Raw genomic sequence first — 19403 nt, 5'->3', positions numbered from 1 at the left:
GTAAATGTACGACCCTAAGAAATGGAATATAATTAGCGTAGCCCTCAAGGGAGGCAGGATTCTTAGGAAAAGCCTTGGAGTCCCACAGATCTCCTTTGGAATTCTCATTCCACTACATCCGAGATTTGTGATCTTAAACAAATGATCAACTTCTTTGAATGACCTAGTTCTTTACTGAAAAATGAGAATGATCTTGCCTATTTTACTACAGGGAATAAATCAGGTAAGGCACCTAATGGAAATTCATTCAGTTGCAAGTAATAGAAAATTTGACAGTGACATAAGCCATAGGAACATTTAATTCTCTCACACAATAAGGAATCTGGAAATCAGTCTTTGATGGGATGGGTTTAAGGCAGAGCAATGTCAGGAGGACATCCTGGCCATTCTCTGGGCCTTTACCTCATGTTGGTAGAGTACTTGATGTGGCTCCAGAAGTCACACCTGCATTCAAGATATAGAATGGGAGAAATGTTTTTTTCAGGAAAGTAAACTCTTCCTTGGAAGCTGCCAGAAACTTCCACTCCTATCTCATTGTCCAGGCTATGGCTCACATCAACACTTAGCTGCATGAGAGGCTGAGGGAGGAAGTGTTTGGCACTGGAATCCTCTGGAATTTCAGTCATCATAGAAAGGAGACGCTACTGGGAATGGGCCATGGTGGCCAAACAATGGCATTTTCCAGTGTCAAAGCTTTCTGGTGTTTGAGAGTGCGACAAACTGCTGTTCTGCCCCACGGTGCAGATCTTTAGCTCAGAGCCTTCTACAAGCTTGGCAGAAGAGGAGAGAAGCATTTTTTCTGCTCTGTGTTTTAAGGGACATTGCGTTTCAGGGTATTATTCCCGCTTATACAAGAGTACCGTCTGGACCCATCATTTCCTCCTGGCCATGCACATGCTTCCTGTATCCCTCCCTCTACTTCCAAATTTGAGGTCTCTGTCCTTCCCTCCTTCCAACCCAGCAGGTCTGCTGGGGTTACCCACAATGCCACTTGCCACTCTGCACATCCACAGTCCTTTGTAGGTCAAGAGTGTAAGTCTGATGATGCCTAACTTGGTAAACACACCCAGATAAATCTACTTTCTCATTGCATGGAAAAGTCAGCACGCAGGGAGAAAGATGAAGGCAGCACGTGGGGAGAGACTGGCTGGGGGGCGGAGGGGCAGAGGGGATGGGGAGGGAGTCCTTTGACACACTGGTCTCTGAAGCATGCTCCCTCCTGTCCCTTGGAGGGTTTGGCTGTATGCATCAGTGTTCTGCATGCTTTTCCACATCTTGAGTGTCTGTGATCTCAGTTGCTGTCATCCACATTCCATGTACATTTAAGTCATTACAGTAGTCCTTGTGTGTGTAGGATGCTGATGCTTTAATAAGGACAGTGGCTTGCCCCAAATCAGAAACCCTGAGGAAAGACCACCCTGAAAGCAGAATCTTCATTCTTTGAGTTTCAGGCCACTCTTTTGTCCTGTACACTTTGGGGCTGCCCTGCAGCTGTAGGAAAGTATGCCTGATCTATTTGCAAGGTAAATTTCTCTAAAATGGTCTCAATCTGGGGCATTCTGTAAGGATACTGGGTCTAACAGAACCAGTGGAATCGGTCAGAGCAAGCGAGGCCATGCTGCAGTAACAACCAAACCCAAATCTCCATGGCTTTGCCTGACAAGGGTTTATCTCCCTTTCATGCCTCTTGCACAATTCCAGTAGGCTGAGGGGTTTCTGCTTCGTCTCTCAGCAACCCAGGCTGAGACAGGATTTATCTTGATGTGTACTTTCACAGTCATCATGGCAGTGGGAAATGAATATGACGCATACTTGTCATGGCTCCAAAGTGGCACGTCATTGGCCAGTGCAAGTCACGGGGCACACCTAACTTTAAAGGTAGAGAACTGTGGCCTTTCCAGGTGCCTAGAGCAGAGAATTAGAAATACTTGATGTGTAGCATTCCTGGCTACTGTACCAGCAGAACTTAGCAGTTTAAGAGTCCAGATAAAAATATAAGCTTGAATATATTGACAAGTACCTTGTATGCATCATTTTATTGAATATGCACCCAGCAAGACAGACAAGGCTACCTTTGCCTTGAAGAGAAAAATCCAAGTTACACAAATGCTCAGGGTCACTCGATCAGTAAATGATGCCTTCAGTATTGAATATGGCTCTGTCGCCAAATCCCAACTCTTTTCCTTTTCTTTATTACTGGGATTGAACCCATGGCCTTTGCACTGAGCTACATCTCCACCCTTTCTAAATTTTTTTATTTTGAGATAAGGTCACACGAAGTGCTGTAGGCTGGGCTTGCACTTACAATCCTGTAGCCTCAGCCCCTCTGAGCACTGGGATTACACATGTGCACCGCCACACCTAGCTACCAATTCCTTAACCACCAAGTTTTTGTAACTGATTCAACACTTTCAAAAGAACTTCCATTTTCAAAACACTAGGGGTAAAGCAGTATTAAGAAAGACACAAATATAACTCTTCAGGAGCTTACTGTATAGCCATTAAAATATTCATTATCTGTCTTTCATTGGATAAAAATCTTTGTGTCAGGCTTTCCTTAGAGTAGAGGAATCAGCAATAAAACTAGTCGGCCAATATGAACACAGTACACGTTTAGCTTTCTTAGGAATTTGATCAGATGCTCAAAAGCTTATCAACTCTCTTTAGTGAGAGCCTAGTATAGTCTAGCTTTCGAAAACAAAAGGGGCTTCTGCTTATCCTAACCTTATTGAAAGTTTTATTGATAATTTAAAAAGCCAGTGTTATAGGTCATATTGTTGCTCAGCAAATTATTCTTGGCCTCCTTCTCTTACTGTGAGCAAACAATATTTACCCCATGCCACTGAATTTGGACTTGGTAATGTGCTTGTGTTGATCAAGGAAGAAGCAGTAGCGGGCCCAGGTAATAAGCAGCATTCTTGAATATGTTTGCATGCTTTGATTTGGCCATTGAGCTATCATAATTTCTTTTAATGAATTAATTGGTTTATTTTTGCAGTGCTGAGGATGGAACCTATGGCCTCACACATGCTATGAAAATTCCACCATTGAGCTACATCCCTAGGCCCTCTTGTGCTTTAAAATCTACCACAAGAAAAGCATGGGTCAGGTGGTCACTTCCCTTTCAGCCAGGATTCCAAGAGAAATGTACATGCAACAGAGGTGAAATTGTGCAACTAAGCCAAGCCCACATCAGCTGAACGCAGTTGATTGCAGACTCAGGAATAGAAGAATAAATACCTGTCACTATTGGTTATTGGTTTGTAGAATGAGAATGCTTGTTACAAAGCATTATTATGACCATCGCAGAGCACACCCTAGTTATTTTGCACAATGGAGACAGATAAAAGTTGGCCACTGGGGTATTTCACAACTCATTTCTTTAGACCTATTTAATCTAAAGAGGTGAAGTAGATATCTAGAGATTTCAAGGGACATGAGGAACTTTTGGTGTGGAGGAACACAGGACTGAGAATTAAGAATGCTTGAATTTGGATCTCAGCTCTGACTCACACACAGTGTTTGAAGATGAGCAGGTCATTTTTCTTCTTTGGATTTTTATTTTAGGTCTAGATTCTGTTCTAGACCAGAAGAGCTGGTAGGTCAGAGTGGACCAGAGATGGTTATTATTATTAGTGACAGTTGTCCTGAGCACTTTCAAATTTGGAACACAGATTCAGGTATGGGGTAAAAGTTCTGTGGTTGATTACTGATGTCTGCCGTGGACATAGTCCCCCTTCATTCTCTTTTTGGGAACCATTCCATGCCTGCTCTATGTAGCTGAGACTCTAGGAGCCTAAGAAGTCAGCTACTTATCCTTGTGCCCTGACAAAGTTTGAGTCAGGGAGAAATCGGATCTCCTGTGAAAGTAGAGCAAAGAACAGGAGGAACCTGGGTTCACAGACAGTGTAAGGTTAGGGTGACCCTTTTGCAAAATTCCTTGCATTTCCGCAGCAGAGCGTCTGTGGAGGGCTGCAGCTGTGATGGGGGAGTCAGCAGGCTGCTTGGTGCACACACCCCTTTGCCCTCCAAATGGTGGGGAATCTAAGCCGACAAAGGCTGGGGCTTCAAGAATTAAAGCTGATCCAGGAGCATTCAAAGGGGCAAGGGCACTGGCAGCTTTGGCCCCTTTAAGGGCAGGTGCAAGTCCTCCTGATGGGGTGACGAGTACCATTTGGTCCATGAAACAAAGTTGCCAGACCTGTGGCCAATCGGATAGAGTGCAGCAGGAATCAAAGCAGAGGCACCCATTTCTCTATTCACCCAACGAACTGTTCACTGGGAAACGTAATTGGCTGCTCCCACTTGCACGTTTTGGAAGCACCCCCTCCTTTTTAAAAAATATGGTCACACCTGGCATCAGAGCTCTTTCTGCAGCCTGTGGATTCTTCACCAAGCATCACATTTTAGAGCAGCTTAGAGGACACAGATTCCAAGATTAGACTGCACATAGGGTGCCTGTTGACAGAGCAAGGGCTTCTTCTTGCGCGGGTGAAAAAAAGAAAATCAGCTAGAAGTTCGCTGTAAGATGATAAAGCTCACTGGGCCCACTCTGTCAGAGTTCAGTCTGACACCCGCTCGCATGCTGTTCCTGCCTGTTCCTGGTCTCTCTGCCGTCTGCCAGGTCAGCAGCTGGTCACCAGGCAGGGGTGTGTCACTGCACCTCGTTCTCTCCTGCAGGTTGGGCCCTAGCATGATGCCCAGTCATGGTGAGATCTCAATAACAATTTTCTCATGGGATGAATGCTCCCAGGGCAGATGTGCTCATGACTAAGCATGTCTGGGAATAGCATTAGGCAGAGGGGAGAAATAAAAACCCATAGTGCTTTTTATTTGACTAGCCATGATCCTGATCCATAGTGTCCATATGAAATGCCCGTTTGTTTCCAGCCTGTCACTATGGATGAGTACACTCAGGTAGATTTTTGTTTTTGCTGAAGAAATTCAGTGAACCCTCAATGTAGAGAACAACTAGAAGTTACTCAGTTCTCTATCTAATTCACTGTATTAAGTAGAGGAACGAGAAAAATAAGCAACCGATGAACAAATATCAATTGACTAGCAGACAGTGTTCTAGCTTAAGATTCTCTAGGGGATGAAATTAATCTTTGACCTGAAGAAGTTTGCATTCTCTAGGGGAGAGCAATGCAAATCATTTGCTGGCACTTACTTGGCACGTAGGTCTTACACCAAACACATTACTATTTTTAACTAGTTTAATCCTTGTTTGTTTGTTTGCTTGTGGTAACTGGGATCGAACTCGGGACCTTGAGCTTGTGAGGCAGGCAGCGGAACCACTGAGCTAAATCCCTGGCCCTTAACTAGTTTACTCTCAATAGCAACTCTCTAACATAATACTGATAATTTTCCCAATTAACATGTCACAAGACTGAGGTGTACATAGGTTAAGCCACTTGCCTAAGGTCACTGGAATTTAGGACTGCATAAATCCAAAGCTTCTTTTTTTTCTTTTTAAAATCACTGTTACATATAGCTTGCTTCATTATTTAGTGGAATTAATTTTTTCATTGAATGACCAAAGATGTATTAGCTATTGCTACTCAATAAGCCCCAAATCTCTCTGGTAGATAACAGTAAACATTTATTGCACTCATCTGGCAGGTCCCTTGAGACATTTCTTTTGATACTAACTGAGCTTGCTCATAGGTAGCTGCCAGCTTTCTGGGGGTAAGATCTAGGATAAGATTAGCTGAATGATTTTTGCTCCAAGTTTGGAGCCTGCAGGGCAGGTGGGTATCTCTGTTTCATCCATGTATTGTTCTTTTTGGATCAGTGATCCAAGTAGAACTTGTATTTCCCATGGAGATGGCGAAGGGTGAAGAGGGCAAGGCATGCTGGGTAAGCACATTTCAAGTCCTTGCTTGGACCAAGTGTGTCAGAGTCCCACTGCCTGAAATCACAGCTCAAGCCAATGCCAGTAGATGAGGAAGTACACTTGGCATTTGCACCATCTGCAAAGTCAGGTGGGCAAAGAGAATATTTAGGATTGGAGTGACTAGTTCAATCAACGACAAAGTAGTAAATAATTTTTTTAGAAAGGTGGGGCAGAATTGGCCAAATGCGTATATCAAGGTCTTCAAATTTATTTTTCTAGGACTTACATTTAAACACTTGCTATGGTTTGGATCTAAAATGCCACCCCTCCATGTCTCATGTGTCCACAGGTGGGCCTTTTGGAGGGTGACTGGATCACTGGGATACTAGATTAGAGTGGAAAGAGCTGTTAGGAGCAGGCAGGTCACAGGGGTGTGAATGGAAAGGTGTATTTTTATTTCAGGCTCTTCTCTGTGCTGAGCAGCTTTCTTCCGCCATTTTTCCCTGAGAACTACTAATCATGGGCTAAAGTTGCTCAAAGTGTGAGCCTAAATAAACCTCTTCTCCTTTACATTGCAGGTGTCAGGTGAGGGGATCCCACGATACAAGACCCACACAGACAAGTACTCTACCCATACAAATGTCTGACACAGCTTCACATTTACACCAGCAACCTGGTGTGAACAAGGCAATAAGAATAATTAAGATAATTATGATGCATTTATAAGATGGGATATTTTGTCATTATTAAAACTTTCATGTTTTTAAAACTTGAAACATATAGTACAAAATACACACTATATAGAGTTGAGTGGAAAAATGCAAGATACAAAACTGCAAAGGCAACATGATCTTAATTAGTGAACACTGAACACATGTGTGTACACACACACACACACACAACCAGAATAAAACAGACAAAACGTAGCAGTGGCTATGCGAGGGATGTAATTTGGGTTGATTTTAAATTTTTCATTAGTCTCTTCTTTTTGTGATAGATTGTCCATAATGAATAAACACTTCTGTTTATGACATGCCACAAAAGATGTGTTACTTAAAATAATCTGTCAAATATGCATTAATTTTGAGTTTTCTGAAAAGTATATTTTAAAGAGAAAAATAAAGTCATCAGCCAGAAAAGTCTTAAGGAAGAGAAAGGAACAAAAAGAAAGAAGGAGAAAATATACAGCGTGAAGTGGTATAAATCAGGCATTCAAAGTAATGAAAAAAACTTTAATGCATATAAACAGTTCCAACTTACAGCTTCATAAATGTCTGGACAAAGTACATACATAAATAATTTTGATTACATGGCACAATTATAATTGCAGATTTTGGAAGTCTGAAGTTGATCAATATTATCTAGATTGACAATATGCCCATAATGTAGCATAATGGGTTTTTAAAATGCAGCATAAATCTGCTTTAAAAAGTACCTCGGCAGCCCAACGTGGAGACATTAAAAATTGCCACTGGTCCTTGGATGGCGACCTGATCCCAGCCCCTGGCAGACTCGGCAAATGCAGGGACTTACGCAGCGAGTGCTATGCGAGGGTGGGGAAAATAAACTCCCGGGGTCTCCTTAAAGCACGCTTCGCTTCTATTCAAGTGGAGAGAGTGGGATTATTATTCTTTTTTAAAACAAGAAAGAAGATGGGAATGTCTCGCCAGACCCTCTCTCCGAAAACGTGGAACCATTTCATGGAAAAAGTACAAAAGGCGGAGTTAAAGGAGGCCCCTTTCTGAGCAAAGGCAGGCAGATCGGGTGGCCGGTGGACAAGCAGACTTGGATACATCAGTTAGCCAGAGCCATTCACTCCGGCGACTTTAATCCTTTGTCCCTATGGAAAGAGGGATTGCGTTCTGAGGCCAAAACAAATAAATTGGACAAATTAATCCCTGAATTGGAGTCTCCGGAAATAAGCCGAGGAAGGCGGTCTGCGGTATGTTATGACTCAGCGCCCCCGCCCCCCCTTCCCCACGTACTCTTTCGAAAAGCCAACTTGGAATTTTGTTACATTGTTCACCACTGCTTCTCCCTGGCTTCCAAGATCAGAAAATTAATAATACACAGAAACGGACGGAGAAGCTAAAAATCAATTTCAAATTGTTCATCTGTGAATTTATTCACTCACGTATTCGCCAAATGTATTGCTGCGTATGTTTGTGTTATGGCCCAGATGGAGGAAACTCAAATTATGCTTAATGTACGTGTTAGCTTTTCATGGCTGTGAGCAACTGCCTGAGCAAAACAACTGAGAGGAGGAGAGATTTGTTTTGGCTTACAATCTCTGAGGGTTCCATCCATGGTGGGCTGGTTGCTTACAGGCCTGTGGCAAAGGAAAAACAACATGGCGGAAGAACGTGTGTGTGTGTGTGTGTGGGGGGGTATGTGTGTGTGTGTGTAGGAATCCAGGAAGCAGATAAAGAGGGAAAGAGCTTCAGAGGAAGAGGTTGGGAACCAGACATGGTCTCTAAGGTCACAATCTCATCCAGTCCCTGCAAATAGGCCCCAAATTCTTTTTCCATCATCTCTCAATAATGCTATCAAATTATGCTCTCATTAGTGGATTAATGCACTTGATGACTTTAGACCTCTCATGATCCCATCACCTTCCCAAAGTCTCAGCTCTGAGCACATGAGGTGCTTGGGGAACATTTTAGATCTAAACTATAACAATGTCCTAATTAGTTTTACATTTCTCAAGGTCTCTATCAAAAATGGAGCTCATAAAAAGAATTCAGGAATACATGATATAAAATATCAATGCAACCAAAGATAGCTCACAGATCCTATACCAATACATTTAGCACATTCAATTCAGGGACATACACCAGAAGAGTCATTTAATAGCTTTAAATAACATTAAGTAACAGCATTTAGTCTTTAACCCAGTGAGCATTTGTCAAAGAGTGCCAGCAAGTAATGCTAGACTCTGTAATTGGTGTTAGGAAGGCTAGGATAGGGGGTTGACCTTTGGTATATATTCTCTGAACTGAGTGAATGGATGGAGGAATAACGGAAGGAGTAAATACTGGTAATAAATCCAGATCTCCTTTACAACGTGTCTAGACACACACTAACCCATGATATGAAGATATAATAGCAAACACCAACAAACATTTAATAAGCTCTTCCATACACAGTGTTGACCTGTGTTGCTTTACATTGCCTGACGTGTTCTCATTTAGGAACTCTAGGATGTAAGCATTAATATGATCCCATCTCCCTTTATGGCTGAAGAAAACAACACACAGAAAGATGAAATAAATTTCCTTATATTACAAACTTGGGTGTGGCAGACAGAATTCACATTCACCTTGTCTGTTGCTAAAGTTCTCAGTCTCCCCCACTGACCTATATTTTCTCTTATTATTTCAGGCAATTCTTACAACAAATACAGAAAGCAGGGTTTGACAGAAGAGAAAACTAAGATTCAGGGAGACACTAAATGTGATATTTGAACTCAGGATTCAATCAAGTTTTATAGCTCCTTTCTCTACGGTTATCTTCATACCCAAAGCCATTGTGTTTTGCAGCCAATATAAAATCATCTCTTTAGAAGAACTTTGTGCACCCAATCACTGCCCTCTTGGCTGCTTTTGGGTTCTACAGAGGAGAAATCGACAACATGTCACTGTTCATGTGGAACCATGGACAGCACCCAGCTTTAGGGGTGTCTTCTCCAGACTTCAGGAGTAAGGCAGTGAACATCCTTTCTGTCATGAGACAAACCAGTAATTACGTTGCAGGTCTTATTGGGAAAGAAAACAAGTTGGTCCTCCTGGAAATTTATGCTGAAGCAACCACTTTCCATCACTAAATACGGAGTCCTTGACAATGACGGGTTGTCAACAGCAGACACCACCTAGCAAATCACCAGGTGGTTTTCGATAACTGGATATTTTAGTTTCCATGCAGTCAAACTGAAGGCTGAACTAAGTGTATGAATTTTTCTTCATGTGTTCTCACTCTCTTTTTCTATTACCCATCTCTCCCTCTTCTCCCAGGAGAGTTATGGGAATGAAAATAGGATGGGTACTGAGAGCTGGTGAGGGGGGTAAATTGCTTGGTGACAGCTTGGTTTCAGGGACAGATGAAAACCTTAGCCTTAAAGAAAGTTCAGGGAGGCCCAAGAAAAGAGCTGATGGACAGTCTGACTTGTCGAGGGTGAAATCAATTAAAGTACATCAAATCCAGAGTTCATGCTTTCTTAGAGTGACAAATCTATGGTGGAAACTGAGAAAGATGAAGGGAGAAAAATGCTTTTGACCTCTCAAAGACCGGCTGTTACTTCTGTCAGGGGAGCCAGGCCTGGAGTGAGATTCGTTCACGATGAATTATAATACCCAGCCAGCCACCTTAAAAAAGAATGGGGTGAAAAGGTTACCAAAGAGACCCAAAATGTGAGGAATTCAACCAAACCTCAAGATAAATCAACTGAGGGCCAGGAGTATTTGTGCCATGCCTGTTCAGAGTTGCCTGGGTAAGCTCAATTTGTTAGCCCAATTCCTTTAAGCAAGAGATGCACACACATTGTTTACCAAGAAAAAGGAAGAGTCACAAGGGACCAGGGAACAGGAGAGCCACAGGATAGTCAGTCTAGCACCAACAATAGGCAAACATAACACTTCTGCATAATGCTGTGAACTAGATCTTTTTGCAATGATGGAGATATTTTATAGATGACTTACTCAATATGGCAGAGGCTCATCATATGTGACTATTGAACACTTGAAATGTGGCTAATGCAGCTGGAAATTAGATTTTTCTTCATTTTAAATAACTACAGGTGGCTAGGAGCTGCTGCATTGGACAGTGAATCTCCAGCACAAAGGGTGTTTTTGCCTTTGATGATATCATCAGGGATGGGTTTAACATTGGGTTACTCAGATTTTTTGCAGAGTTCTTGGCAGGATCACATGATACTGTCTGGTAATGGTAATACTTGATGTTAAATTTGATTTTTCCCCTCACAATATAAAGATTGACTCTTGTTTTAAAATTACACCTGTGTGAGAAGTTTTCTTATCAGTCAACTGGGCCTAAATCTACTTTTTTGAGAGGGCTCAGATCTATAATATCTGTAACGTGTCTATCCTAATGTCTGACAACACTCCATGAAAGGTCGCTGTGGCTGATATTATTAATACTGTGATTAAAAAAAAGTTTCTGAAAAAACAGAAATACTACTTTGTTGCTCAATTGTCCCTCTTTTTGCCTGATTTCCCTACAAAATGAACTTTATATTCTTCAACACCATTCTGCCTGGAAAATATTTTTATAAGTTACAATATTTCCTACCTGTAGACAAAGAAAACATGTAACAAAAGTTAACCTGTTTTATTTTTTCTGAGACAAATACACACAATTTACATAGCCTAAAATTGATCATTTTAAAGTAAACAATTCAGTAGCACTTAGCACACTCAAAATACAACACAACCATGACTCTTATCTAGCTTCAAAATATTTTCATCACCTCCAAAGGAAACTCTACCTACTGAGCAGTTGAGCCTAATCTTATCTCCCCAGAGCCCCTGGAAAACTCCACTCTCCTTTCTGTCTGTATGGATTTACCTATTCTGGAATATTTCATGTAAATGGAATCATGTTGGGTTCTCTCTCCTGTGCCAGTACAAATGTTTTTATGGTCCTTCCATTTTGTAGCAGGCATCAGGGCTTCATGGATATCATGGCTGAATATTCATTATACTTACACTTCATTTTTGTTTATCCACTCATCTGTTGATAGTCACTTACATAACTATTCATGTTGTTTAGCTACTGAGAACATGCTACTATGAACATTTATATACACAAATTTGTTTTGAAGAGCTGTTTTCAATATGGGGGGTATTGGGAGGGTCATATGTTGTTATGGTTTAGATATAAAATGTCTCCAGAGTCTCATGTGCTTCGAGGGTGATTGGATCATGGGGGTGCTATACTCATTAAAGGGCTCATCTGTGGATGAGCTCATAGCTGAATGTGCTGTCAGGAGGTGGCGCCTGGTTGGAGGTGTGTCAGTAGGGACAAGACCTGGAAAAGTGTATTCCTGTCCTCGGCACCTCCTTTCTGCCTCTGCTTCCTGGCCACCGGGAGGTTAGCAGCTTTCCCGCACCGTGCCCTTCCACCATGCTGTTTCTGCTGTGGAGCCAGCTGAGCATGCATTCCCTGAAAGCGTGAGCCAAAATAAACCTCCCCTTTTAAGTTGCAGGTGTTGGATATTTTGACTCAGCAACGAGGAAGTGATTAATACACATGTTAATTCTATGCACAATTTTTTCTGAGGAGCTCTCAAAGTTTTCCACAATGACCACACCATTTTATACTACCGTCAACAATATACGAATTCCAACTGCTCTGAGTCCTCATCAGCATTGTTTATTCTCACCATCATTATTATTACAAACACCCCAGTATGTGCAAAATGGCGACTTGCATTTACCTAATGACTATAATATATCTGTGAAGATAAATTTACTTTTGCTTTCCAGTTTGGAAGTCTTTTATTTCATTTTCTAATTGCCTCATTTCCCCTGTTAAAACTTCCCATGTTGAATGATTGTAGTAAAATTTGACATTCATATGTCATTCAGATTTTAGGGAGAAATCTTTCAGTTTTTCATAATTCAGTCTGATGCTAGGTGTGGTTTTTTCATAAATATCTTTTATAATTTAAATAAGTTCTCTTTTAGTCTTAATTTTCTAAGTGTTTTTTAATTCACAAAAGACTGTTGGATGTCAAGAGGTTTTTCTATAGCAGTTGACATTATCAGGTACTCTTACCTTTATCAGGTATTCTTCCTTTCCTTTTATTATAATGTTGTATTATATTGGTTGGTTTTCATATGTTGAGCTATGCTTGCAGTTTTAGGGTAAATCTCATTCGGTCATGGTTTAATATGCCATTAGACTTAGTTTGCTAGTATTTTTTGAGGAGTTTTGTATCTCTATTTATTGGTCCATAGTATTCTTTTCTTGTAGTGTCTTTTGTTTGGATATTGTAGTAATATTAGTGTCAGAAATAAGCAAGTATATATCTTCTATTTTTGGAAGAGGTTGAAAAGAATTGATGTTAATTTATCTTTAAAAGTTAGAACTCATCAGTGAAGCCATTATTTGGTCATTTTTTTGATTGAGTCAATTTTTTTACTTTTTGGGTTTGAAGTCAGTGCAGATGTTCTCTTTCTTAAATTAGTTTTGTTAATTTGTGTGTCTATAGGAATTTTTGTACTTGATTGAGGTTATCTAATTTGGGGCATGCAATTGTTCATAGTACTTTCTTATAATCCTTTTTATTTCTAGGATAGTAATGTGTCTTTTTATTTTTGAATTTAGTTACTTGCATAGATTCTTTTTTTTTTTTTCCTGTCAGTCTAACTAAAGGTGTGTCAATGTTATTGATCTTTCCCAAAACCTAAGCTTTGGCCTTCTCCATTCTATTCATTTTTTCTCTAGTTTCTTTTAGCTATTTTTTTTTTACTGTTTTGTTCTGCTTTTAATTTACCTTTTACCAGCTTTTGTTAAGTTTTCACTTTTTCCCCTAAATTCCTTCAGTTTAAATTTGAGAAGTTCATTTTTATTAATGTAGATTTTGTGGCTATAAAATTCCGAGCAGTGCTTTAAATGCATCTCCTAAGTTTTGTCATACTGTGCTTTTTTTCCCCCCTTTATCTCATTTTTTAAAAATAATTTTCTTGTGATTTGTTCTGAGTGTATTGTTTAATCTCCACATATTTGTAAAATTTCTAGTTTTCCTCTTATTACTGATTTCTTGCTTCATTCCACTGTGATTAGAGGAACTACCATATCTTTTCAACATTTTTAACTTTATTGGTACTTTTGTGTGTCCCAACATATGGACTCTTGTGGAAAAGGCTCCGTGTGTCCTGTTGTTGTTGAATGCAATGTCCTATGTGTGTGTCTGTTGGGTATAGTTGGTTTATTGTGTTAAGTCCTACATTTCTCTACTGATTTTCAGTTGGGAATTATATTCATTATTTAAAGTGGGGCATTGAAATATATGTGTATTATTATAGAGCTTTTTTTTTCACATCCACTTTCTTCAATGTTTTCTCTGTAAATCTAGGGGCTTTATTGTTTAGTGTGTGTGTGTGTGTGTGTGTCTGTGTGTGTGTGTTTAAAATGTTTACATCTCTTGATAAATCATTCCTCCATCAATATGTAAAGACTGTCTTTATTTGCTGGGGCCTTATTTTTGCCTTAAAGACGCTTACGTGATATTAGTTTAGCTGTCTCTTTTTTAGATAGAATTTGCTTGGAATACTTTTTCCCCATCTTTTCACTCTCAGCCTGTTTGTATACTTGGATCTAATGTGTGTCTTTTCAGACAATGTATATAATTGAATCAGACTTTTAAACATCCATTTTTCTATGTCTGCCCCTTGATTGGATATTTGGTTCATTTACATTCAAAAAAATTACTGATGAAGGGCTTCTGTTATTTTGAAATTTTTTTCTGTGTAGTTCAGTTCCTCCATTACTATGCTGCCTTTTTTATTTTTAATTGAAATTTTGTAGTGTACCATCTTGATTTCTTTATTTCCTTTTTTTTTTTATTTTTATTTTATTGGTATATGTTTGCAATACTGGAAGTATATTACATATACTAATATACTTCATTAGTATATGTTTGCAATTCATCTTGGGAAGTGGGTACATATACATAACACATCTTGATTTTTTTCGTTTTTCCCCTCTCCACCCACCTAGTGTTTTTTTAGAAGCTATTTTCTTTGTACATTCTATTGCCATTACAGTGATTGTTACACCAATTTAGTTACAATGGCAAACAGAAACTCTGCCTCTGCACAGCTCTCCCTCATTTATGTAACCACTCTCATAAGATGTTGCTTTTATATGTGGTTTACCATTAATATACAATTAATAATAGTTGTTTTATCATTTAAAAAAATTCTATGGGATACAAAACGAGTTGCAAACAAAATATACTACTAGATTTTATATTTAATTGTGTACTTACTTAAACTTTTCTGAACTTTTGTTGCTTCACTTGGCTTTAAGTTATTGTCTGGTATCTTTATTTTAGCCTGAAAGAGTCCCTTAAGCATTGTGGGGAGTATCTTCTACTGAGAAAATCCCTTGATTCTTTTAAATCTCAAAATGTCCTTTCTTTTTCTTTTCTTTTTCTTTCTTTCTTTCTTTCTTTCTTTCTTTCTTTCTTTCTTTCTTTCTTTCTTTCTTTCTTTCTTTCTCTTCCTTCCTTCCCTCCCTCCCTCCCTCCTTACTTCCTTCCTTTCTTTTTTCCTTTGAGACAAGGTCTTGCTATGTAGTTGCCATGTAGTTTGCCTTGAACTTGTACTCATCCTCCTGTCTCAACCTCCTGAGTGCTAGGATCACAGACATGTGCCACCACACCTGGCTGACCTTCATTTTTGAAGGATAGTTTGCCAGATGTAGATTTCTTGTTGATAGTTTTTCCCCCTTTCTTTCAGCACTGTGAAATTCTCATTCCTTTGCCTTCTGGCCCCCATGGCTTCAGAGAAGAAACCGATGTTCATATTTTTGGGGATTCTTTTTAGTCATTTCTCTCCTCTTGCTGTCATTGGCTGCTCACAGTTTGATCATAATGGATCCTAGCTTGGATCTCTTTGCATTTATCTTTCTTATTGTTTACTGAATTTCTTAGATTGCTCTTGTCTTTAAGCAAAATTAGAATAATTTTTTGGCTAGTAGTTTCTAAAATAGTTGTATCTCTTTTTTTCTTGTTTGTTCTTTTGGGACTCCTGTTATGTGTCAGATGATATCTATCATGGTTTCCTATACATCTCTCATGGCCTGTTCATTCTTCTTCATTCTCCCCTCCCCTGCCCCCATACCAGGGGTTGAACTCAGGACCTTGAGCTTGCAAGGCAGGCACAGTGCCACTGAGCTAAATCCCTGGCCCTCATTCCTTCTTTTATCTGTACCTCAGGCTGAAAGATTTCAATTGACCTGTTTTCTTGCTCATTGATTCTTTCTTCTGCCTGCACAAATGTACTATTGATGTTCTAGAATAAAATTTTCATTTCATTTACTTTGGTTTTAAACTCTAGAGTGTCTCTTTGGTTCCACTGTGCAATTTCTATATTCTTTATTTTCAAATTTGTTGGAACACCCTTCTCTTGGTTTTCTCTAGCTTTTCCCCATGCTTTTCTTTATTGTTTGACCATATTTAAGACCTTGTTTTATGGTCTTGGTTGAGTTTGAAATAGACTTAAGTCCAATGTTTATACTTCCTCAGAGACAGTTTCTGTTTGTTTCTTCTATTCACAGTCCATATTCTTACTCCTTGTATGTTTATTAATTTTATATTGAAATCTGGGCATTTTAAATATTACAGTGTGATAACTCTGGTCATCAGATGTCCCCTACTTCAGAATTTTTGTCACCTAATGGTTGTAACTTCTTGTTTGGTGACTCCTCTATAATATTTATGTAAATTCTGTAGTCTCTGTAATGTGTCGTCTCTGAGGTTTCTTTTCCTTCAACTTGAGTTCAGAGAGTGTTCCGAAAAATTTCCCTTAACCACTAAGAATCTGCTTCTCCCTCACTGCATAGAAAGGAAAGAAAATGATAGAAAAAAAAAGACAAAAATAAGTCAGTCTTCACAGATTGACTCTGTAGCCAAGTTATTTACAGCTGTGCCTTAGTTTTCACTTCCTGTTTATATCAAACCTAGTTATCAGCCAGAGGGAAAAGCTGATGATTTCTTGGATATTTTCTAAGGACACATCCTTCCCTGGGAATTCGTGTGGCCTTAAATATTTCCTAGTGTTTGTGGTTGCTTCTGAATGTCTTAATTTTCCAAAGAAATCCCTGTGTGTCCTGGCAGGCTTTCTGCACATATACTGCCACCCCTATGGTGTCTTGTCCTAGGTAGCAGAGAGAGAGTTGCTCATTTTCTGTATGTTTTAAAACCATGTCCTCTGAGTGGTGGTCATTTTTCTGTCCAGACACAGTGCCAAGTTTGGCACAACAAAAGCAAGCAACCTGGTTATTCCTGCAGGTTGCCCCAGGCAGATTAGAACTGGCAAACATAACTCTTTGAAAATGAGGTTCACTCTGCAACTTCCAAAACCAGGGCCCAGAATCCCACACTGGGGATGTAGCTGATATTTTCAAAATTACACTAAACAAAGGGAGTGAGTGCACCAGGACAGGTAAAATCCCAATGCTTTCCTAATATGTTTAAGTTGCTTAAAAAAAATCAGTATTTGCGTGGTTGTTTTCAACCATGACTGTCTCCCAGAGCTCTGAAAAAGTTGATTTTTCTTTGCTTGATCTTTTGAGGTTTCTCTAGAGAGCCGAGTCCTTGGAACTACCATCATTTTCACTTATAAGACTTGATATTTAGTCCTTGCTGGAGGACCTGCTCTGCTGCAGTCACTGTGCAGTGCTGAAACAAACTTAAGAATATTCCCAAATCTTGATAAAGAGGGCTGCTTTCTTACACTAAGTGACCCTATATACTGAGGATTTGTCTGTCTTTGTAAGTGATTTTGGGGGAGTTCATGATCATTTCTCTTTGTTAACAGTCACCTTACAGCCTTATATTTGTTTTAAGCTCTCTTGTTCTCCTGCTAGGATGATCATCTGCTCTGGTCTGCTGACATCTATGAGACAAGATACCCAACATCCACAATTTAAAGATGGAGAGGCTTTATATGGCTCATGGTTTTGGGGATTCAGTCCATGGTCAACTGATGAGTATAGCACCCCCACGATGCAAGCTGATCAGATTTCTGCATAAACATAATGCAATTAGACTCTGTATAGAACATGAGTGGACTCTTCATGGTCACTCTTCTGGCTGCTCAAAGATAGTATAGTCAACTTCAGTCTTGTGATTGTGGTCCAGACATTTGTGTGGGCTGCCCAGGTGGCTTTTCTACATTCCTTTAATGAAAAGGTTATAAAACTGCAAATAATAATCTATACATGTCTTCCAATGAGATGTAGACACTAATTATTCTGTTTTAATTTTCCTATTAGAGTTTACTTTTCTTTTCTTTTCTGGAAGGTCAAATATTTATCTATCCCCAATTTTATACAAAAATTATTAACTAGAATCTTCTCCAATAATGAATTCTGAGTCTCATACGATAGTTGTCAATGGGTGGTGGGCTATTTTGTCTCTTAGGGAACACTGGTGTATTTTGTCGTCACAGCTGTGGGGAGGATGTGACTGCGTCAATGAGTGGAGCCCAGGGATGCTGCTTCATGTGCCAGAGTGCACAGCATCGCCCCACCACAAAGAATTATCCAGCCCCATGTTAAGCGTGCTGAGTGTAAAAATCCTGCTTTAGAAGGGCATACTGTGAGCCAGACATAGTGGTTCATTGTAATTGCAGCACTCTGGAAGGCTGAGGATAGACAATCTCAAATTTGACCTTAGCTTAGGCAACTTTTCCATTTAGTGAGACTCTATCTAAGAATAAAAAATAAAAAAGGACTGGGAATGTAGCTCAAGGTAAAGGCCCTGGTTCAATTCCCAGTACAAAAATAAAAACAAACAAACAAAAAATATTCTGTGATATAGTCAGGTCAGTCAGCTGGAGCAGACTTTGAAAATACCTGTGGAAATATTTTCCTTTATTTTTAGCTAGTTCAATATGAAGCAAACTTTTATTCAAATATGCTCTGGTCAGCAATAAAAGCTATATTTCTGGGCTTTGGAAACTCAAGTCCCAGCTAGAGTGAAGCCTGAATCACTTGCCACTTCTACTTCTGTCTCCTGCCAGAACATTTCAGTGTAACAGAAGAGCAGGAGGCACATGCTGTGTTTTACATTCATTTATGCTGAAATTGTTGAAACGTTCCTTTTTTATGAGCCATTTGATGTCCAAAAAGCCTTTTGAATCACTTTATAACCCTTTAAAAAACTCATTCCTCTTGGAACCAGGAAGCCACTTTGTGAGCAGAATAAACACAGCCAGAATTTGGAGTGAGAGGCGAATCCCTTCGGGAGCTTCTGCCCAGGGTGAAGGGCTGTCAAAGAGTTCAGCTTACCCAAGTCGGACAGCAGGGCCAAAGTGGGCTCCCTGGCTCTCCAGGGTGGCCTTTGCAAAGGGCCTGAGGCTGATGAGGCAGCTCTAAACAGGCCATGCCTATGGCCGTTTTCTAAATCTCCATGGTGTAGGGGCAAGGATGTTTGGCAGGCTCTGGATGCATCTCTGTGTGTCTTCAAGATGTCTGCCTTCTTTATGTACAAAAACACCATCTTTTCATGGATACCTGGGAAGACTGAACCAGGTGATCTCCAGAGGCTGCTCCAGCTCTTGTGAATACGAGCTTCTGTGTTGATCTCAGATATCTGCTCCAGACTCAGGAAGTACATGGCATATTTCACCTCATTCTTCCATTTAGCACCTGGGGCAGACATCACCAGCTGAAAATGAGCAGACATCATTAGTTGATAATGATAGCAGACATCATTAGCCAATAATAATAGACTTTCCACTGGCCTCAGCTATGACTTTAAGAGTCTCTTCCAACAGGGTTTTCCAGGGAGGTACTTCCAATTGTGTAGAGCTGACAC

This window comes from Heterocephalus glaber, unplaced genomic scaffold (assembly GCF_053883595.1).
Source record: "Heterocephalus glaber isolate CG9 unplaced genomic scaffold, H.glaber_assembly_v1.0 deba00001687, whole genome shotgun sequence".
Taxonomy (NCBI): domain Eukaryota; kingdom Metazoa; phylum Chordata; class Mammalia; order Rodentia; family Bathyergidae; genus Heterocephalus; species Heterocephalus glaber.
The sequence above is the reverse complement of the archived record's forward strand: the minus strand, read 5'-3'. Positions refer to the sequence as shown.